The sequence below is a fragment of the Entelurus aequoreus genome, linkage group LG10, assembly GCF_033978785.1.
Source record: "Entelurus aequoreus isolate RoL-2023_Sb linkage group LG10, RoL_Eaeq_v1.1, whole genome shotgun sequence".
Classification (NCBI taxonomy): Eukaryota; Metazoa; Chordata; class Actinopteri; order Syngnathiformes; family Syngnathidae; genus Entelurus; species Entelurus aequoreus.
In genome coordinates, this window is record NC_084740.1 from 57,671,209 (window position 1) to 57,694,820 (window position 23,612).

The 23,612-nt window shown below is 40.1% G+C and overlaps 1 protein-coding gene across 1 annotated transcript in view; it reads right to left on the minus strand.

The window, feature by feature from the left end:
- otud7a (OTU deubiquitinase 7A) overlaps window positions 1-23,425 on the minus strand; it is a 123,891-nt gene extending 100,466 nt beyond the window's left edge. The window contains exon 1 of the mRNA XM_062061281.1: window positions 23,287-23,425. The gene's annotated coding sequence lies outside the window, so the exon portion shown is untranslated. The remainder of the gene's footprint in view (window positions 1-23,286) is intronic.
- Window positions 23,426-23,612: the final 187 nt, after the last annotated feature.

Here is a 23,612-nt window from a genome sequence, read left to right on the forward strand (position 1 = left end):
TTTGCGCGTGACATCGAGGGTTGAAGCGGAAGTATTCGGACACATTGTATCCGAATACAAACAGCTCTGTTTTCATCGCAAAATTCCACAGTATTCTGGACATCTGTGTTGGTGAATCTTTTGCAATTTGTTCAATTAACAATGGAGACTGCAAAGACGAAATTTGTAGGTGGGATCGGTGTACAGCAACACAACCAGGAGGACTTTGAGTTGGATAGCAGACACGCTACTGTCCTCACCTTGACTTCCTCCGTCTCCGGGCCGCCGACCGCATCGATGATCGGGTGAAGTCCTTCGTCGCTCCGTCGATCGCTGGAACGGGTGTTGATGAGCAGATGAGAGCTGGCGTAGGTGGAGAGCTAATGTTTTTAGCATAGCTCTGTCGAGGTCCCGTAGCTAAGTTAGCTTCAATGGCGTCGTTAGCAACAGCATTGCTAGGCTTCGCCAGGCGGTACAGCATTAACCGTGTAGTTACAGGTCCAGAGTTTGGTAGTATTGTTGATCTTCTGTCTATCCTTCCAGTCAGGGGCTTATTTCGTCTGTTTCTATCTGCATTTAAGCACGATGCTATCACGTTAGCTCCGTAGCTAAAGTGCTTCGCCGATGTATTGTCGTGGAGATAAAAGTCACTGTGAATGTCCATTTCGCGTTCTCGACTCTCATTTTCAAGAGGATATAGTATCTGAGGTGGTTTAAAATACAAATCCGAGATCCACAATAGAAAAAGGAGAGAGTGTGGAATTAAATGAGCCCTTGTACCTAAGTTACGGTCAGAGCGAAAAAAGATATGTCCTGCACTGCACTCTAATCCTTCACTCTCACGTTCCTCATCCACGAATCTTTCATCCTGGCTCAAATTAATGGGGTAATCGTCGCTTTCTCTGTCCGAATCACTCTCGCTGCTGGTGTAAACAATGGGGAAATGTGAGGAGCCTTTCAACCTGCGACGTCACGCTACTTCCGGTACAGGAACGGCTTTTTTTATCAGAGACCAAAAGTTGCGAACTTTATCGTCAATGTTCTCTACTAAATCCTTTCAGCAAAAATATGGCAATATCGCAAAATGATCAAGTATGACACATAGAATGGATCTGCTATCCCCGTTTAAATAAAAAATATTCATTTCAGTAGGCCTTTAAGAGAAACTACATCTTGTGAGACGAGGTCAGGCGACACCGGTGAAATGGTTTGCCCGCCACTTTCACTATGAGCGGTACCACTGGCTTATATGACGTCGAATGGGTGCTACAAATTGTGAGTTCAAATATTAAATTGTTTCATGTTTAATTTGTTTCATACAATTCTTTTGATTTTGACAGTTGCACGTAAGATATGTTTTAATTGCTGAAGCGGGTTTATTGAATGTTAGATGCGCCAAAAAAATAGACCGTTTTGTACACAGTTGAGGGAATGCAATGCCCAGTAGTGTGCAAGTGTGCTTCTGTATAGTATCTCCAGTCGTGTCCATGTGGTGACATCAATTACGGTGAAGTCGCACTAAGTAGGACATCACTGAAGGCCTCGGTGAGAAACGCACGGCCCGCCACTGCTGTTAAGTAGTGATGGGAATTCCGGTTCTTTTTTGGCTGGGCTCACTAAAAAGAGCCAACTCTTTCGGCTCCCAAGTGGCTCCTTATATTTCTTGTTGCTTAAATCAGTGTTTTTCAACCTTTTTTGAGCCAAGGCACAGTTTTTTTGTAACTCATAAACTTGAAAACCACACTAGCCATTATTCACCACAAATAATACAAATTATATTTTAAGGTTTATTAGTTTTTAAAAAATGCATATAATAGATCCCATATTTCAAGATATTACACATTATTATCGCATTTAAATGCAATTTTTCCTACTAGCTTGAGTACACCAGGCATTATGAGATTCATGTTTTCAGTATATTTTTTCTTTATGAAGCATGTTGACAAAAATATTGTTTTATTATTTCACAACACATTAATAAAGTATTAGTAAATGATTATATATCAGGGTTTCCCACACACTCATTTATTTGTGGCGGCCCGCCACGAAAGAATTACATCCGCCACAAATAAAAAAATTAAAAATTAAAAAAATATTTTTTTTTTATTTTTTTTTGTCCTCTCCAGCTTCTCAGGCAAATCATATAGTTGATGTAGATGCCCATATCGACTGTTCAGATTTACTTTACAAAAGAGAAGTGTAGGATACTTCTCTTGTTGCCTTATTTGTATTTGACTTTATTAAATGTATTTATATTAGAAACACAATATGTGTATATAACAAAGGGTGCAAAGTCTGCAGGCAGTAGGAAACACATGGTTAAGTGTTGGGAGTAAAACTGATGGCAGTCTAAAGTTCAAGATTTTTGGAGCTCTTTGTTCAGTGGATCAGATGTTTGAAGAAGCTCTGTGTCTATCTACCACCACTACTGTTTTCTGTTTATTTGTTACTGACTGTGGCAGGACACCTCTGCCTCTGTTTCACTTTATGTTGCTGGTAAATAATATGGTTATAGTAGTAGGCTAAAATTAAATTATTTAGTCTGCACTAATTAAAGGGGCAGAGCTTTGAGACATTTTAGCTTTTATATTTTATAAGATATATTTTTTGTAAGAACCACAATTAATAAATATATTTCAGTGAATAACTTATTGTTCAAATCTGTATATAAATATGTACATAAAGTGTTGTAATTATATTGTAAAATGGATGGATGGATGGATGGATGGACGTTTAACACAAAACTGTTATTATTAATTAGTAAGTATACATTTTTTGAGCCTGTTTAGAGAAAATCATATCATTGTAGTAAATTATGCAAATTACTCGATGTCATGTGACCACGCCCATAGCCACGCCCCCACCGCCACAGGTATCTTGCCAGTTTATGGGAAACACTGAATATATATATATATATATATATATATATATATATATAATAAAGTAATTAGATATTGTTAGTGGAGGTTGGTGATGAGTCACGTATCCCATAGTTGACAGCTTGTTTCACTTCTTTAAATCAGTGTTTTTCAACCTTTTTTGAGCCAAGGCACAGTTTTTGCGTTGAAAAAATGCGGAGGCACACCACCAGCAGAAATCATTAAAAAACAAACTCAGTTGACGATAAAAAATCGTTGTCGCAATTGTTGGATATGACTTCCGAAAGGGACAAGCGGTAGAAAATGGATGGATGGATGGACTTTAAACCATAACCAGGCATGCATCAATATAGCTCGTGTCTCAAAGTAGGTGTACTGTCACCACCTGTCACATCACACCCTGACTTATTTTGAGTTTTTTGCTGGTTTCCTGTGTGTAGTGTTTTAGTTCTTGTCTTGCGCTCCTATTTTGGTGGCTTTTTCTCTTTTTTTGGTATTTTCCTGTAGCAGTTTCATGTCTTCCTTTGAGCGAGATTTCCCGCATCTACTTTGTTTTAGCAATCAAGAATATTTCAGTTGTTTTTATCCTTCTTTGTGGGGACATTGTCGATTGTCATGTCATGTTCGGATGTACATTGTGGACGCCGTCTTTGCTCCACAGTAAGTCTTTGCTGTTGTCCAGCATTCTGTTTTTGTTGACTTTTTAGCCAGTTCAGTTTTAGTTTCGTTCTGCATAGCCTTCCCTAAGCTTCAATGGCTTTTCTTATGGGCACTCACCTTTTGATTATTTTTGGTTTAAGCATTAGACACCTTTTTTACCTGCACACCGCCTCTAGCTGTTTCCCACATCTACAGAGCAATTAGCTACCTGCTTCCACCAACTGATATGGAAGAGTATTACACGGTTACTCTGCCGAGCTCTAGACAGCACCGACACTCAACAACAACACATCATTTGCAGACTATAGAACGTGAAAAGCGGTAGAAAATGGATGGATGGAATTACTGGTTTGCAAAAAAATATTTGTAACCCAAATAGGTGAAATTAGATCATCTCCCACGGCACACCAGACTGTATCTCATGGCACACTAGTGTGGTTGAAAAACACTGGCTTAAATTAATGTATTATCAAATAATGTGTAAAATAAATAACAAATTTAAAAAAAAAACATCAAATATAAGACATGTATAGTATTTATATGCCTTTATTAATAAACTTTACACATACATAAATTAACTTAATATAAAAAATACCTATGTTAATTTGTAAAAGTTTCTCATCAATTGAGTCTTGTTTTCCTGGGGTCATAGCCTTTTGCAAAAAGTGGCTCATAGTGTTCTGGGATGTAAGTGTACTAGGTTGCTGTGGTGGTGATTGACATACTAGCTGATGCTCCACACACAACAGTTGCAGGACCTTAATTAGCAGAGTCCCTTGCTGGACTTTTTTCCAACTCCGTTAATTGCACTGTTGGAGGATTAGTCCGCGCATGCCTGTGCTGGTTGTTAGTGGCGCTTGCTCGATATGACATTTTTATTTTACAAAGTGTACACTCTGCCTAACACTTTTAATATGTGTCCAAATCTTACTCCTTTTCCTGCGGCCACTCATCTTGTAATTTGCATACAAGCTTCTACTATTAAAATGAATAATTGACAATTTGTTATCACATTCAATGTTGCTATTATATTGATCATCTGTATAATAAAAACAACTATTACTGATGTGGGAGAAAAAAATTGTATCTGGATCTATATCATTTTCCAAATCCTGGTTTTTGTGATCTTTGTTGCAGAAATTTTTTAGTTCCATATTTTCTTGTTCAACAAACTTTGATGTTGTTTCAATAATCTCTATAAGTGTAGGTGGATGCAATCCTCAATGTAGGTCCTCTTGTTTAGTCGTCCCTTGGAACATAGTAGTGCCGATGCTGAATTTAGGTGCTTGTTTTCTGTCAGAGTCCATTATCATCGTTGTTGTGGTAGCTGTGTAAACTTTAAAAATTGTCCAGGTCCTTGATGTCATGGACAACAATTACTCTTGCTTCTGGACTTCCATTCAGCTTGATGTAGATTTTACAGTTGGCGCTCCAAGTTCCCTGGATTTTTCCCTGCCTTCTCAAGTCGTGTGCTTTCTTGGCGATTCCAGCATTACGAATCTCTCTCGCTCCATTGTAAACAACGGGGAATTGTGAGGAAAACTAGCTCCTGTGACGTCACGCTACTTCCAGTACAGGCAAGGCTTTTTTTTATCAGCGAGCAAAAGTTGCGAACTTTATCGTCGATTTTCTCTACTAAATCCTTTCAGCAAAAATATGGCAATATCGCGAAATGATCAAGTATGACACATAGAATGGATCTGCTATTCCCGTTTAAAGGCCTACTGAAATGAATTTTTTTTATTTAAACGGGAATAGCAGATCCATTCTATGTGTCATACTTGATCATTTCGCGATATTGCCATATTTTTGCTGAAAGGATTTAGTAGAGAAAATCGACGATAAAGTTCGCAACTTTTGCTCGCTGATAAAAAAAAGCCTTGCCTGTACCGGAAGTAGCGTGACGTCACAGGAGCTAGTTTTCCTCACAATTCCCCATTGTTTACAATGGAGCGAGAGAGATTCGGACCGAGAAAGTGACGATTACCCCATTAATTTGAGCGAGGATGAAAGATTCGTAGAGGAGGAACGTTACAGTGAAGGACTTGAGAGGCAGTGATGGACGTATCTTTTTTCGCTCTGACCGTAACTTAGGTACAAGCTGGCTCATTGGATTCCACACTCTCCTTTTTCTATTGTGGATCACGGATTTGTATTTTAAACCACCTCGGATACTATATCCTCTTGAAAATGAGAGTCGAGAACGTGAAATGGACATTCAGGGCCTTTTATCTCCACGACAATACATCGGCGAAATGCTTTAGCTACGAGCTAACGTGATAGCATCGTGCTTTAACTGCATATAGAAACAAAAAAAATAAACCCCTGTCTGGAAGAATAGATAGAAAATCAACAATACTATTAAACCGTGGACATGTAAATACACGGTTAATGCTTTCCAGGCTGGCAAAGGTTAACAATGCTGTGCTAACGACGCCATTGAAGCTAACTTAGCAACTTAGCAACCGGACCACACAGAACTATGCTAAAAACATTAGCTCTCCACCTACGCCAGCCAGCCCTCATCTGCTCATCAACACCCGTGCTCACCTGCGTTCCAGCGATCGGCAGAAGGACGAAGGACTTCACCCGATGCGTTTGGCGGCCCGGAGACGTAGGAAGTCAAGGTGAGGTCGGCGGCTAGCGCGTCTGCTCTCCAACAAAGTCCTCCTGGTTGTGTTGCTGTAGTCCGCTGCCAATACACCGATCCCACCTACAACTGTCTTCTTTGCAGCCTTTATTGTTCATTAAACAAATTGCAAAAGATGTCCAGAATACTGTGGAATTATGAAATGAAAACAGAGCTTTTTGTATAGGATTCTACGGGGTACCATAACTTCCGTTAAACTGACTTCGTCACGCGCATACGTCATCATACCGCGACGTTTCAGCCGGATATTTCCCGGGAAATTTTAAATGTCACTTTATAAGTTAACCCGGCCGTATTGGCATGTGTTGCAATGTTAAGATTTCATCATTGATATATAAACTATCAGACTGCGTGGTCGGTAGTCGTGGGTTTCAGTAGGCCTTTAAATAAAAAAAAATCATTTCAGTAAGCCTTTAATTAACTATCTTTATAATCGATTTTAATCGATTTAATCTATTTAATCGATTAGTTGTTGCAGCCCTAGTTTAGACTGGCCCAAAAAAAATCAGATCTGAGTCACTTGAGGGCAAAAAAATCCAATTTGGTGTGCAATGAAAATAAATAAACATACAAAAGACAAAATAGATATCAGAATTGACTTTCAGCCATGCTGAAGTGCACATTTAAGTAACACTAATAATCTATAGCATAATAAATGTTTTTAAATAACTGTACACCTGTGGCCTCAAACACACAACAACACACCACCACCTTACACACACCTTGCTTTTGCCATTGGGCGGGTGACTGTGCAGTATAGGCACAGACAGCTGCTTATCAGCTCCTGGCCACAGGGTATCTACCCTCTGGAAAATGCAGAAAACAGGAGGCCACAGTCATTCTGATCCATTTGCAAACATCATAACACAGACGTGACGTGGCCGCTCTCCTTTTACAACTCTTGGGCTTTTAAGTCTAGACTCCCATGCTTCACATGCTCGGCTGAGAAATGCTGCAGGAAGCAATAATGTCACTTTACATCTCATTGCCACGCTGCACACTGCGAGATCAGCAAGCGTGTGCATGGAACTGGGACTTGTTGTTAGGACAGGAATCTTAGAGGTATGTTTCAGCACTAGTGACCTGAGGAAGACAACAACAATGTTCATCTACCCCAATACAATTCTAATTCAAAATAGGGGGCGTTTTTTTCGGGAAAAATGGCAAAATTGTCATTTACATCAGAAATCCCCGTTAAACCAATACAAATGTTTTTTCTTTTAATTAATATGTATTTGTTATTGGCCTGAACGGGACCTGAACCCATGTCCCTTGTGTAACAAGAACATGTAATTTACCACTATGATATCCACGGTCCACCCTGGCACACTTACTGTATTTGGCAGGTTATAAAGAGTTTCCCAGTGAGGAACCATCTATTATTGTGTAAATGAAATTTTAAAACAATTCCAGGCTCCTTCATGGCACTTACAGTTGAGACATTTTTTCAAGCTGACTCACGTCGTTTCTTTCGACCAGAAGGTATGTGTGAGAAGTTGCCTGCTTTTTTTTATGTAAAGATAATAAGTCTCCTATTTGTCAAGTTTTTTACAGCTTTGGTTTTTAACAGGGATGTTTTTCCGTCGTCTTTAATAGGGCTCCAGCTATCAATTATTTTAGTAATCAAGTATTCGAATGAAGCTGAGATAGGCTCCAGCACCCCCCGTGACCCCAAAAAGGGACAAGCGGTAGAAAATGGATGGATGGAAGTATTCTATCGATTAGATCACAGGCGTCAAACTCAAGGCCCGCCACATCATTCTATATGGCCCGTGAAATGGTAATAATATATTTTCATAAAGAATATTTTCTTACTAAATGTATTTGTTCTTTTCATTTTGATATTCAGAAGATACATGAACTGCATGCTTATCTTTATATACATGTCTTTATTAAAATTGTATATTATCTAATAATGCAACAAAATGCAACATTTAAAAAAAAATAAAATAAAATAAGCACTTGAATATCAAATTGACTTATGATTTCAAAGCAAGTTATCAAATTGTGCACTGTAAAAATTAAAATAGACTTTTACAATAGGTAAAATTCTGGCAACTGAGCTGCCAGTTGTTGTTTTTTACTACAAAACAACTTTGGTACTGTTTGTCTTTACAGTAATACACTATAAAATTAACCACTCTAGATTTTACTGTAAAAAAGAGTGGTACTGTTTTTCCATTCCATCCATCCATCCATCCATCCATCCATCCATCCATTTTCTTCCGCTTATCCGAGGTCGGGTCGAGGGGGCAGCAGCCTAAGCAGAGAAGCCCAGACTTCCTTCTCCCCATATATGCCGTAAAAAACCACTGCAACTTTTACGATAAAATTCCAGCAACTGAGCAAGGTTTTTACACTAAAATCTTTTCTTTTTTTTTTTAAATGAACTTAAAAGAAGCGAATAATCAAATGCTTAGGCAATAATGCAATATCATTAGCCGAAACCTTATTTAAAAAAAAAAAATCATATTTACAAGTGGCCCTCTGAGGTCAGACATAACTGCGATGTGGCCCTCAATGAAAACAAGTTTGACACCCCTGGATTAGATTATTTGAATAATCGAGTAATCGGTTAAAACACACTTTATAGCCTCAATGTGTATTTTAGGAAAAATACGGTACTAATGAACAAATATTGTTCTGCTTGCCATAACCTTCATTCTCGTTTTCTACACTGCAAAAAGTCAGTGTTCAAAAACAAGAACAAAAAAAAAAATTAGGGGTATTTTACTTGAACTAAGGAAAATTATCTGCCAATAGAACAAGAATATTTGCCTTGTCAAGACTTTCCAAAACAAGAAAAAAATTAGCTAACCTCAATGAACCCAAAAATACCTTAAAATAAGTATATTCTCACTAATAACAAGTGCACTTTTCTTGGTAGAAAAAAAAATAAAGTGAGACATTTTTCCTCAATATATTGAAAAATATTCTTAAATGAAGTAAATGCTAGTGCCATTATCTTGACATAATGATATGCGCTCGGCATTACATTTCTTGAAACCAGCAAACATATACTAAAAACTAGTTTAATTTTAGCCGCTCAGGCAAATCATATTGTCTAAAAATGCATTTTCCCATCCATAACATGACATCATCGCGCCAAGTGTGTGCTCTTTCAGTCAATTAGTGCACGAGGAATATACATATATACTATATATATATATATACTATATATATATGTATATATATATATATATATATATATATATATATATATATATATATATATATATATATATATATATATATATATATATATATATATATATATATATACATACATACATACATACACACACAGCCCGGCCCCCAGCCAAAAAATTTTTAATTATAATTTTGAAGAATTTACCTGAATGTGCATGAACTATTTCTGTTCAAAATAGTTTGAAATGTCACATGTTAAATGTTTAAATATTAACTGTCAGTTTACTGTACTGTGCCAACTGTACTACTACCGTAATTTCCGGACTATAAGCCGCACCTGACTATAAGCCGCACCAGCTAAATTTAGGGGAAAATACAGATTGCTCCATATATAAGCCGCACCCGACTATAAGCCGCAGGGTTTTGATGTGTAAGTACCGTAGTATATAGGGGTTCCTGCTACCACGGAGGGGATTATCGGGACAGAGATGACTGCTTGGGAACGCAAAGCGTCCCATTTATTAACTATAAATCTTTCAATCATTCAATCAAACTTTCACATCTTTGACATGGTGAACAGCATTCGTGCAGAGTACAAATAATACAACGGTGCAAAGTAATACAAAGTGCTCGCATGTACGTTATCAAAATAACCAGCCTACCGGTATATGAAAAAGTCAGTCTTTAATCATTGTGTCATCGTCTTCCTCCTGCGTACTAAAACCACCGAAATCCTCTTCGTCGGTGTCGGAGAAGAACAGGCCGTATATAAGCCGCACCGTTGTATAAGCCGCAGGGACCAGAACGAGGGGAAAAAGTAGCGGCTTATAGTCCGGAAATTACGGTATATGAGTACGTGTTTTCTATTGTTTCATTGAAAATAAAACAGCAAAGTCCATTTGGTTGTCATCTGTTTTAATTATGAGACACAATTGTGTCAAAGTCCTGATTTTTTTATTTCATGCTTGAAATAAGAAACTATTACTTTAAAAAAATAGTTTTATACTTGTGAGTGTTGATGACACAGCTTTGCAACAGTTGATATTCTAGTTTCAAGCATGTTTTACTCAATATAGGTCATCAAATCTCAGCAACAAGCTGTAATATCTTACTGAGATCATGCTTAGTGAGAAGAATTATCTTATCAGACAGAAAATAAGCAAATATCACCCTTATTAGAGATATTTCATCTTACTTTGATTTCAGTTTTTGCAGTGTAACAAATTCACATCATCAACATTGAAATTGCACTTTTACCATGTGTGAATTAATAAAAACAAAAACTCTCCACACACCAGATTTTATAAATTTTTGTAAGTTACACTCAAACAATTAATCGAAGGAACAGAATATAAATTGAAGTTTTTTTCTAATCAAATTAATCGTTGCAGCCCCAGTCTTTTTGTCCATCCATCTCTCTCGTGTTGTTCATTTGCTTGAATCATGTAACACAGTGTTTCCCATAAACTGCCAAGATACCTGTGGCGGTGGGGGCGTGGCTATGGGCGTGGCTATGGGCGTGGTCACCATGACATCATCGATTAATTTGCATAATGTACTACAATGATATGATTTTCTCTAAAAAGGCTAAAAAAATGTACACTTACTAATTAATAATAACAGTTTTGTTTTAAACGTCCATCCATCCATCCATTTTACAATATAATTACAACACATTATTCACTGAAATATATTTATTAATTGTGGTTCTTACAAAAAATATATCTTATAAAATATAAAAGCTAAAATGTCTCTTAAAGCTCTGCCCCTTTAATTAGTGCATACTAAATAATTTAACTTTAGCCTACTACTACAACCATATTATTTACCAGCAACATAAAGTGAAACAGAGGCAGAGGTGTCCTGCCACAGTCAGTAACAAATAAATAGAAAACAGTAGTGGTCAAATACAAATAAGGCAACAAGAGAAGTATCCTACACTTCTCTTTTGTAAAGTAAATCTGAACAGCCTATATGGGCATCTACATCAACTATATATATATACCTTCCTAGTCACGTCCGTTGTGTCCTTGGGCAAGACACTTCACCCTTTGCCTCTGATGGCTGCTGGTTAGCGCCTTGCATGGCAGCTCCCGCCATCAGTGTGTGAATGTGTGTGTGAATGGGTAAATGTGGAAATAGTGTCAAAGCGCTTTGAGTACCTTGAAGGTAGAAAAGCGCTATACAAGTATAACCCATAACCCATAACCCATATGATTTGCCAGAGAAGCTGGACAGGACAAAAAAAAAAAAAAAAAAAAAAATTTTTTTGATTTTTTTATTTGTGGCGGACGTAATTCTTTCGTGGCGGGCCGCCACAAATAAATTAATGTGTGGGAAACACTGTAACATGCAGCTAGGAGCGTGGCCAAGGCTTGAGCGGATAGACGCCGAGAAAGAAGGACATAAAACCGGATTTCCCTTCAAAAAACCACAAGGTTGACAGGTATAGCATGTCTACACCACAAGCTAACACAGAAGCCAACATTTGTTACATGTGACCTTATGGCCGAGTCCAAGCTTGGGCTCAGCTGTGTGCAGCGTTTGCCCAAAACAAAGATGTGGTTGCTGAGGGGCACAGCAAAAGATCATAACCCCTCTTAAATGTCAGTCCACCCCAGATCTACTATCACTGCAACCAAACCCTGCTCTCTCCACTGGGAACTTCCCAAACGGAAGTTACGAGCACACAGCGACGGCTAAAACAGTGAAATCCCCCCCTGAAAACAGAACATTCTTCCCCTCCTGAACATATGAAGAAGTTGCAAAAAAGGACAATAAACATAATAAAGTGTCAGTATAGAAACTGTACAAAGCTAAAGCGGTACTCATCTGTGTATTTATTTTCTGATTGCCGAGCAGAAAAACAGGCCAGCTTGTGTTTGCTATTGAGATTATGCTGAGAGAAATTTGCAAACATTCTTAGGAGTTCTCACCAGCTCACTTGGAACCCAAAGTGCATTTCACTTTGGCCTGTTTGGGTTAGTTTGGTCCTTTGAGCATGTTATCATGAGAATTTAGTCGGATTTTGAGCAAATTGACAGGCTAACAAACAATGGATTAGAACAGAGCTGGGCAAATATTTTGACTCGGGGGCCACATTGAGAGAAAAAATGTGTCTGGGGGGGCCAATGTGTATATAAATGATATATACACTGTGGAGGGGGGCGTGGTCTGCGGGCCTGCCGCGGAGCGGGGTGTGGAAGGACCGGCCTCGAAGCACAGCTGGCAGGTGATTGCAGTGTTTCCCATAAACTGCCAAGATACCTGTGGCGGTGGGGGCGTGGCTATGAGCGTGGCCACCATGACATCATCGATTAATTTGCATAATTTACTACAATTATATGATTTTCTCTGAAAAGGCTAAAAAAATGTATACTTACTAATTAATAATAACAGTTTTGTTTTAAACGTCCATCCATCCATCCATCATCCATCCATTTTACAATATAATTACAACACTTTATGTACATATTTATATACAGATTTGAACAATAAGTTATTCACTGAAATATATTTATTAATTGTGGTTCTTACAAAAGATATATCTTATAAAATATGAAAGCTAAAATGTCTCAAAGCTCTGCCCCTTTAATTAGTGCATACTAAATAATTTAACTTCAGCCTACTACTACAACCATATTATTTACCAGCAACATAAAGTGAAACAGAGGCAGAGGTGTCCTGCCAAAGTCAGTAACAAATAAACAGAAAACAGTATTGGTCAAATACAAATAAGGTAACAAGAGAAGTACCCTACACTTCTGTTTTGTAGAGCAAATCTGAACAGCCTATATGGGCATCTACATCAACTATATGATTTGCCTGAGAAGCTGGACAGGACAAAAAAATAAATAAAAATAATTTTTTAAAGTTTTTTTAATTTTATTTGTGGCGGACGTAATTCTTTCGTGGCGGGCCGCCACAAATAAATGAATGTGTGGGAAACACTGGATTGGATGATCAGCCCCAGCTGGGTAATCCAATCACCGGCCAGCTGTGCTTCGAGGCCGGTCCTTCCACACCCCGCTCCGCGGCAGGCCCGCAGACCACGCCCCCCTCCACATACACATTTAGCTGTAAAAATATGCTGTACAGTATGTGTGTTTGGGTCCCTTTTTTTCAGGAACACTAATACCAAAAGTCACAATGTTTGATAGATTTCTAAAAAAGTTATAACAGACCACCTCAAAAAAACAGAATGGAGTTTTACAGTTGTTTACTGAATGGGACACCCAAAATGTATATGAAAACAAAGAAAGTGGGATTTACAATATTAACTATGAACAATAAAACACTGAATATTAACAACATATGAACAAAAACTGCAAAACATGAATGCAAAGTGTAATAAACACCTACAATATGACATATTATCACTTTTATGCAGACATTTGTTGTAAAAATCTGCTTCCGCATCTGCTGGCTGCTCTGAAAACAAACCCCGCCCACTCTGCTTTGTTCCTGGTCTGAGCTGCTGTGACCTAGATCAGTGTTTTTCAACCTTTTTTGAGGCAAGGCACATTTTTTGCGTTGAAAAAATTCGGAGGCACACCACCAGCAGAAATCATAAACTCAGTTGACAGTAAAAAGTTGTTTACGCAATTGTTGGATATGACTTTAAACCATAACCAAGCATGCATCAATATAGCTCTTGTCTCAAAGTAGGTGTACTGTCACCACCTGTCACATCACACCCTGACTTATCCGGACTTTTTTGCTGTTTTCCTGTGTGTAGTGTTTTAGTTCTTGTCTTGCGCTCCTATTTTGGTGGCTTTTTCTCTTTTGTTGGTATTTTCCTGTAGCAGTTTCATGTCTTATATTTCACGCATCTACTTTGTTTTAGCAATCAAGAATATTTCAGTTGTTTTCATCCTTCTTTGTGGGGACAATGTCGATTGTCACGTCATGTTCGGATGTACATTGTGGACGCAGTCTTTGCTCCACAGTAAGTCTTTGCTGTCGTCCAGCATTCTGTTTTTGTTTACTTTGTAGCCAGTTTAGTTTTACTTTCGTTCTGCATAGCCTTCCCTAAACTTCAATGCCTTTTCTTAAGGGCATTCACTTTTTTTTTTTTTTTGGTTTAAGCATAAGACACCTTTTTACCTGCATTTACAAAGCAAATAGCTCCCGGCTGCCACCTACTGATATGGAAGAGTATTACGCGGTTACTCTGCCGAGCTCTAGACACTCAACAACAACACATCATTTGCAGACTATAATTACTGGTTTGCAAAAAATGTTTATAACCCAAATATGTTATGGAGACGGCGTGGCGAAGTTGGTAGAGTGGCCGTGCCAGCAATCGGACGGTTGCTGGTTACTGGGGTTCAATCCCCACCTTCTACCATCCTAGTCACGTCCGTTGTGTCCTTGGGCAAGACACTTCACCCTTGCTCCTGATGGCTGCTGGTTAGCGCCTTGCATGGCAGCTCCCGCCATCAGTGTGTGAATGTGTGTGTGAATGGGTGAATGTGGAAATAGTGTCAAAGCGCTTTGAGTACCTTGAAGGTAGAAAAGCGCTATACAAGTATAACCCATTTATCATTTATCATTTATGTGAAATTAGATCATCTCCCACGGCACACCAGACTGTATCTCACGGCACACTAGTGTGCCGCGGCACAGTGGTTGAAAAACACTGACCTAGATTACCGTAATAACTCCTATAACACCCAAAAGTGCAGATTTCAACCATTGAAATATTTTCTATAATTCAAGACTTAGTCATTTAAAAACAGCACTGTACATCATAATGGCGGCTACAGTTTTGATGTTAAAGGTCTAAAAAAAATTATGTCAAATGTCCAGCGGGCCGGATTGAAAATCTTAATGGGCCGCATGTGGCAAACGGGCGGTATTTTGCCCAGGTCTGGATTAGAATAAGGGTCTTCAATGAGTTATTTGTTAAAAGACCAATGCCGCACAGTGGAGACTATGGAGTATACAGTATAAAGTTAAAGTACCAATGATTGTCACACACACACACAACAGGTGTGGCGAAATTATTCCCTGCATTTGACCCATCGCCCTTGATCACCCCCTGGGAGGTGAGAGGAGCAGCAGCGGTGGCCGCGCCCGGGAAACATTTTTGGTGATATAACCCCCAATTCCAACCCTTGATGCTGAGTGCCAAGCAGGGAGGTAATGGGTGCCATTTTTATAGTCTTTGGTATGACTCGGCCGGGGTTTGAACTCACGACCTACCGATCTCAGGGCGGACACTCTAACCACAAGGCCACTGAGCAGGTCAGCAATGTCCAGAGGTAGCAGGTTTGGCTAAATGTTCAGTCAAATAATCAAAAACTACTTCACTTCTTTATTAGGGCAGCACAGTGTCCAAAAAATAAGCTACTCTCCCTGTTGACCCAAAGTCATTTCCAAATTCCTCTCTTTTGTTTCAGCGGCTAACGGGTGCGGTATTACTGCAGTTGAGAAAAGGGCACAGTTACTCGAGCTTCTACTCCACAAGCTGTCATTCTTTTGTTTGTCAAGCATTCGATGAGACACCCGCAGAGAGCAGAACATTTGTTTTCTCATCTTAAGATCGAGAGTAAGCGACAGCTAAGCAACTGATTTCAACCTGCGTTTTCTGTATAGTGCCTTCTTCAGTAGAAAGAAAGTGCCAGACAAAATGGAGAGCTTCCAACAGGGCTTTTTTCACAAAGAAATGGAGGTCTGACCTCCTTTTCAGAGTGAAAGAAAATGACCTACAGTGTGGGTTTTCATGAATCTGAATTGAGCCACCAACGACATACTGTGCAACTGTGTGCGGTTTGATCTCGGAAAAACGAATTGAGGCAAGGCGGGGAATAGCTGTGCCCGCTTGACCCTGGTGGGGTAAATGTCTTCTGCAACAAACCTCTTTCCAGACTGACTGACAAGACTGACAAGGGAGCAAAAATTTAAAAAATAAAACCTTGAGCAGAATACCAAGTCAAATGTCTTGTCTGTTACATACTTGTCCAATAAAGATTCTTTGGACAACAGGTGCGGAAAGCATTACTGCGTTTATTTAACGTGAATATAAAATGTCATCCATCTTTTTGAAATAAGTGCAAAAAAGTCAAAGAAAAAGCAAACCCAGATTTAATCATTTGATGTTTGCTTAGTTTAGATCAGGGGTCGGCAACCCGCGGCTCCAGAGCCGCATGCAGCTCTTTAACCACTCTGATGCGGCTCAGCTGCATACTTGCCGACCCTCCCGATTTTCCCAGCATACTTGCCGACCATCCCGATTTTCCCAGGAGACTTACAGATCTCAGTACCTCTCCTAGAAATCTCCCGGGGCAAATATTCTCAGATTTTCACCCTAACAACTAAATTAAGGGCGCGCCCTAATGGCACTGCATTTATTGTCCTCTATAGCCTGTACAAACAGCGTGCCACATGTTGTACGTAGCTTTTACTTACACACGTAGGAGACAGCAAGGCATACTTGGTCAACAGCCACACAGCTTACACTGACGGTGGCCAAATAAAACAACTTTAACACTGTTACGTTACTAATATGCGCCACACTGTGAACCCACACCAAAAAAGAATGACAAACACATTTCTGGAGAACCTCCGCACCGTAACACAACATAATCACAACACAACAAATACCCAGAATCCCATGGAGCCCTAACTCTTCCAGTCTACATTATACACCCCCGCTACCACCAAACCTCCCCACACATCCGTGCGTCGGTTGAGGTGGGCGGGGTTTGGTGGTAGCGGGGGTGTATAATGTAGAGTTAGGGCTGCATGGGATTCTGGGTATTTGTTTTGTTGTGTTTATGTTGTGTTACAGTGCGGATGTTCTCCAGAAATGTGTTTGTCATTCTTTTTTGGTGTGGGTTCACAGTGTGGCGCATATTTGTAACGTAACAGTGTTAAAGTTGTTTTATACGGTCACCGTCAGTGTATGCCTTGCTGTCTCCAACGTGTGCAAGCAGAAGCTGCATTCAACATGTGGCCAAGCAGGTACGCTGTTTGAGCGGGCTGTAGAAGGCGCTAAAGGCAGTGCCATCACGCCCTGAAATTCGGCAGTCTCCTGGAAAAATTGGGAGGGTTGACAAGTATGATGCTGTCAAGCGCCATTCATTTAAAATTCATATTAAGGTGCAGGCTGGTGCGTGTGTCTGAGACCCCTGGTTAAAACATAGCACAAAGCAAAAAAAAGCTTTGTATGCAGTGTTATTTCATTTTAAATTTTCAAAAGAGTTTTGTGGCTCCCATTGTTTTCTTTAATTTGTGAAACTTGTCAAAATGGCTCTTTGAGTGGTAAAGGTTGCCGACCCCTAGTTTAGATCATTTGCAGTTTGAAATCCAAATTTTTAAGAGGTATGATTCAATTAAATTCCCATGTATACTACATCTGGGGGATTTTATTTCCATGTATGGCTTTGGACTTTTAGCACGGCTAAAAAACAAGGAAGCTTAAAAAACTATAATGGAAAAGCCTTAATAATAAAACCAGCTTTGGCTTACATGGAAATGTTTCAGATATATAATTGTTTGTGACAATGTAGGGTTAATTAGAATGTCATAAACCATTAATTGCTTTACATAATAATAGCAAAGATCAATGCATCTTGAATTAGGCTCTGAAGACGGCCGGGTCTGGTATGTCATGATAAATATCATACTAGTCTGTTATGAAGTCATCAAAATGTCAAAGCCACACGGGCAGCGGGGATATATATGAAGCTGTCTGGTAAAGCTCGGCTTCATATCATTAAAACTAGATATCTTTTCAAATCTATGCAATTAGCAGACAAATGTGACTTTCAAGGTGAAAGTGGTACCGCAGTTAGTTTAATACTTTCACAGTTCAAACAGCTCAGTTTGACTGAAACATAATGCAGCATGCTTCAAAAAAGACTTAACACTGACTCAGTATTGAATATAGAAGGGGAAAAGATGGCATTTGGTTTTGAATCATATCATTCATAAGATTTTAGGGTCGAATTGGTCAAATTGGTACAGGTTCCTCTTCGGCACTTGAGCCACACACATTTCAACCAAGATTCTGAGAGAACTGTTCAATGAGAGAGTATGTATGTTATACATCAGTTTCCCAACTTGATTTAATGTTTTCTTTTCACACAGGATACTATCGGCACAAACCAAAAGCATCACAACAAGCCATGTGAGACCAGTATGTTCTCTCATTGGTCAGATGCGGGTTCAAAACATGCAAACCAGCAGAGGTTTTGGTGTACAAATTAGTAAACAAAGCAGCGCTAATAAACATTAGAGAGAAAAAGCTGTCCATCAGAATACAGTAGGAGAATAATCCTACAGTACTTCAGTAGAGGACATATTTGGTAAGTCATCTACTGTATCTATTGACAACCTGTAGTTAAGTCAGCACTAAGCCTTTTGGGGTCAAACACGATCGGTTCAAATGCCAGTTGGAACGGACCGAGGTCGGACTGCTTTGATGCTTGCAGAGATAAGGTCGGTTGCAGTTCGAACTCCAAAGCTTTGCGCAGTTGGAGGCGTATTTTTTAAGAATATTTTTATCATATTTGAATAACCTCCGGGGGATGGAAAAAACAGGTAGTAGCAAACCGTATCTTTAAGGCGATTAGCCGAATGAGCACAACATTTTGTACGCACTTTCAGAAGACTTACACGCACAAGTCCATAAAACTTGAGCAACGTTCGGGGGAAAACATGGCCGACATCAACCAAGACGTCTGTCGTGACACAAACAAGACTTAGTCACTAATTGCCCATAAGTCATTGACAAGGACATCTATATTACATGTGTGCTAAAATGTCTTCCAAAGCATTTTGAGCACACCCCATAGTGGGTAATAAAAACGTCATTTTCAATCTTTTGAAAAATGAACAGAGAGATGTACTTATTTTTCCCCATGACTTTACATTTGTTGGCATACAAACAGTTGTAAGACTAGCCTGGGAACAATAGCTCCTTACTTCTTTTTTTAATAATCAAAGAGTCAAAACAGACGAGCCCCCTTTGTGGCGTCTGGATGACCTCTCTCTCTCTCTCTCTCTCTCTCTCTCTCTCTTTACGCTCTGGCAGACACTTGACTTCGCCTCCTCACCCGTCGAGACGTCTGAAGCACAGGGTCCACTTTAAAGCGCTGCAGTGATTGGACGTTGATTACATGGGGCTCTTGACTTATTTCTTTTCCAAATGAAGGCCAAAGTTTTCCTGTGTCGAAACATAACACAAAGCCATAGCTAGCAGGTGCTTTGTTTTTTTAAGGAAACCAATGTTGTTGATTTTTTTCTCTACAATTAAAGCTTATGATAGGGTTGTTTTGTTTACTCAGGATAGTAGGCAGTTGGTAGGCATCTTCCCAAAGGAATGCCACCGGGCATCGGGTGTGAGTGACATGGAAGTATGAGCTGAGTTTAACACTAATCATCATCTCTTGCTGTCTTGGTTTTCTGCAGCTAAATGTCAGTGACATAAACATAATTCTCAGCGGTAAATGATCGGGTGCCAAGCTTTGAGCCATCTGTGGAACTCGGCATGGGCTGGCATGGCACTCATGGGCCTGGCTTATCCAAATCAGCTGACCGCCTTCACCAAAAGCAGGTGATAGGTTGAAAACCAAGGAGCGACACTGACAGAAGGATTTTCAATTTGAGTGTTTGTGTAATGCAGATGTGTAATGCTGACTTAGACTTAGACTTAGACCAGGTGTGTCAAACTCATTTTAGATGGGGGGGCCACATGGAGAAAAATCTCTTCCCAAATGGGCCGGACTGGTAAAATCATGTCACGATAACTTAAAAATAAAGACAACTTCAGATTGTTTTCTTTGTTTAAAAATAGAATAAGCACATTCTGAAATTGTACAAATCTTCTTGGTTTTTTTTTTACACTTACATGTTGCGGTTAATAGTATTGTCGTTATTTATATTTTCTGAATACATTATGTGATAATGTTCATCAGTCAACTCATTGGTGTTCATTTTCAATCTATCAAGATAAAGAAATTATATCAAAATCAAATTACTGTATGTTATTTGTATATTTTGATCATTTTCCTTAACTGGTGCACTAACATCATGTGGTTTATTTTGTACACTACAGTTCAAAAGTTTGGGGTCACCCAAACAAACACATTGTACCATTAGAACACTGGAGTGATAGTTGCTGGAAATGGGCCTCTATACACCTATGTAGATATTGCACCAAAAACCAGACATTTGCAGCTAGAATAGTCATTTACCACATTAGCAATGTATAGAGTGTATTTCTTTAAAGTTAAGACTAGTTTAAAGTAATCTTCATTGAAAAGTACAGTGCTTTTCCTTCAAAAACAAGGGCATTTCAATGTGACCCCAAACTTTTGAACGGTAGTGTACATATGTAGCATCATCTACAAAAATACAAAGAATTGCTATTGCGACATCTAGTGGACACATTTAGAACAGCTGTTTCTTTCATTCAAAAATTACAGGTTGATTTTTATACTTAGCAAACTCATCCCGCGGGCCGGATAAAACCTCTTCGCGGCCCTGATCCGGGCCCTCCGGCCGTACGTTTGGACACCCCCGACTTCGACAAACTTTAATGATCCACAAGGGAAATTGTTCCACACAGTAGCTCAGTTACAAAGGATGGAAAGGGTAAGGATGGAAAGGATAATGCGGGTATAAAGTAAGACTAAAAACGTACTGTAGTAGCAATATAAAATATAACATCCATCCATCCATTTTCTACCGCTTGTCCCTTTTGGGGTGGCGGGGGGTGCCGGAGCCTATCTCAGCTGCATTCGGGCGGAAGGCGGGGTACACCCTGGACAAGTCGCCACCTCATCACAGGGCCAACACAGATAGACAGACAACATTCACACTCACATTCACACACTAGGGCCACTTTAGTGTTGCCAATCAACCTATCCCCAGGTGCATGTCTTTGGAGGTGGGAGGGGCCTATCCCCAGGTGCATGTCTTTGGAGGTGGGAGGAAGCCGGAGTACCCGGAGGGAACCCACGCAGTCACGGGGAGAACATGCAAACTCCACACAGAAAGATCCCGAGCCCGGGGATTGAACTCAGGACGACACCCCTGACTTCCGACAAACTTTAATGATCCACATGGGAAATTGTTCCACACATGAGCTCAGATACAAAGGATGGAAAGGGTAAGGTTGGAAAGGATAATGCAGGTATAAAGTAAGACAAAAAATGTACAGTAGTAGCAATATAAAATATAACATATATGTAATATTTATATAATATCACCACAATATCCATTGTGGTGAAGGAGGAGCTGAGCCGGAAGGCAAAACTCTCAATTTACCGGTCGAACTACGTTCCCATCCTCACCTATGGTCATGAGCTTTGGGTTATGACCGAAAGGACATAGCGGCCCAAATGAGTTTCTCCCTTAGAGATAGGGTGAGAAGTAGAGCCTAGTCTATAAAATCCGCTACACCTCCCTGATACCGAAGTACATGTCAAACTACTTCCTTAACGTAAATGACCGCCATAACCACAACACCAGGGGGAGCTCCACTAACCACGTTAAACCCAGATTCCGAACTAACAAAGGTCTTAACTCATTCTCTTTCTATGCCACATCAATGTGGAATGCGCTCCCAACAGGTATAAAAGAAAGGGCATCTCTATCCTCCTTCAAAACCGCAATAAAAGTTCACCTCCAGGCAGCTACAACCCTAAACTAACACCCTCCCCTGATTGCTAATAATCAAATGTAAACAATCAAATGCAGATACTTTTTCTTATGCCTTCTGATCTCTCTCTCTCTCTGTCTCTCTCTCTGGTCCACTACTTGCTGTCCATATCCTACCCCCCCCCCCTCCACACCCCTGATTGTAAATAATGTAAATAATTCAATGTGATTATCTTGTGTGATGACTGTATTATGATGATAGTATATATGATAGTATATATCTGTATCATGAATCAATTTAAGTGGACCCCGACTTAAACAAGTTGAAAAACTTATTCGGGTGTTACCATTTAGTGGTCAATTGTACGGAATATGTACTTCACTGTGCAACCTACTAATAAAAGTCTCAATCAATCAATCAATCAATGCTCCTCCACATGGAGAGGAGCCAGATGAGGTGGTTCGGGCATCTGGTCAGGATGCCACCCGAATGCCTTCCTAGGGAGGTGTTTCGGGCACGTCCGACCGGTAGGAGGCCACGGGGAATACCCAGGACACGTTGGGAAGACTATCTCTCCTGGCTGGCCTGGGAACCCCTTTGGATCCCCCGGGAGGAGCTGGACGAAGTGGCTGGGGAGAGGGAAGTCTGGGCTTCCTTGCTTAGGCTGCTGCCCCCGCGACCCCACCTCGGATAAGCAGAAGAAGATGGATGGATGTAATATTTACATATTATGTTATATACTGATATATTATATTCTATTTTTATACAATATATAACAATTACCAAGCAAAATATAGTGCAGTTTCGTCATAAATCGAGACAGCTACTGAAGAAAGAGACAACATAAACCAGGTCATTGATTGAAGAAATGTATGAAGAGCAGATGCAAAACTACTCATTCTGCACTTTAATGACACAACAACTGCTTATTATGATCTTCTCCGTGTGTGTGGCGACACATTTCAGTCGAGTGAGCTCATGCTTTAGTGCTTTGAAAACGGGCCACCATTACCAAAAATAACGCTGGGACAATTCCCGTGTACGTATTACATTGCCACCGTACATCACATCACAAACATCTCAATGTGACTAAGCACACGGAGCCTCGCATCCATGTTGACAGCGTCCGAGTCTTCGCCATCACTCGCCGTTATTCGTCTGCGTGTTTTGAGCCTTAAAGCGAGAATAAACGCTAAAGTTGCACGCATGGAGGCACGTAGACGCATATCAAGACAGGTGCACCTGTCCGCAGTGCTAACCTATTGTGCGCGGAAGCCGTAGAACAGGGCCTGGCGGTCCTTGATGGGAAGCCCCCTGAACCACTTAGAAAATATTAAAACCCGAGCGTGTCTTACCGTTCTGTCGTCAGTCATTGCTCCCCATTGTAACGTTTTCAAGTCCCGGGGCTGCTTGACGAACCGTTAATTCCTGCCTGGCCGCCTCCCTCCCACCTCTCTCGGTCTTCCTCTCTCACAGTTGCTCATCCCCATGTCATATTCCTCCGCTGCAGCAGAGTCTAAGCCACGCCCCCCTCCGGCTGCCGTGTGACGTAAACCACCGGTCGGCTCGGGCCGAGCGCGCATGCGCGCACGTAGGCGAGCGTGAGCAGGACCCGAAAGCCCGCGAGAGGCCGCTGTAGTGCCTGAGTAAAAAAAATAAAAAACTGATCTCAACGTTAGAC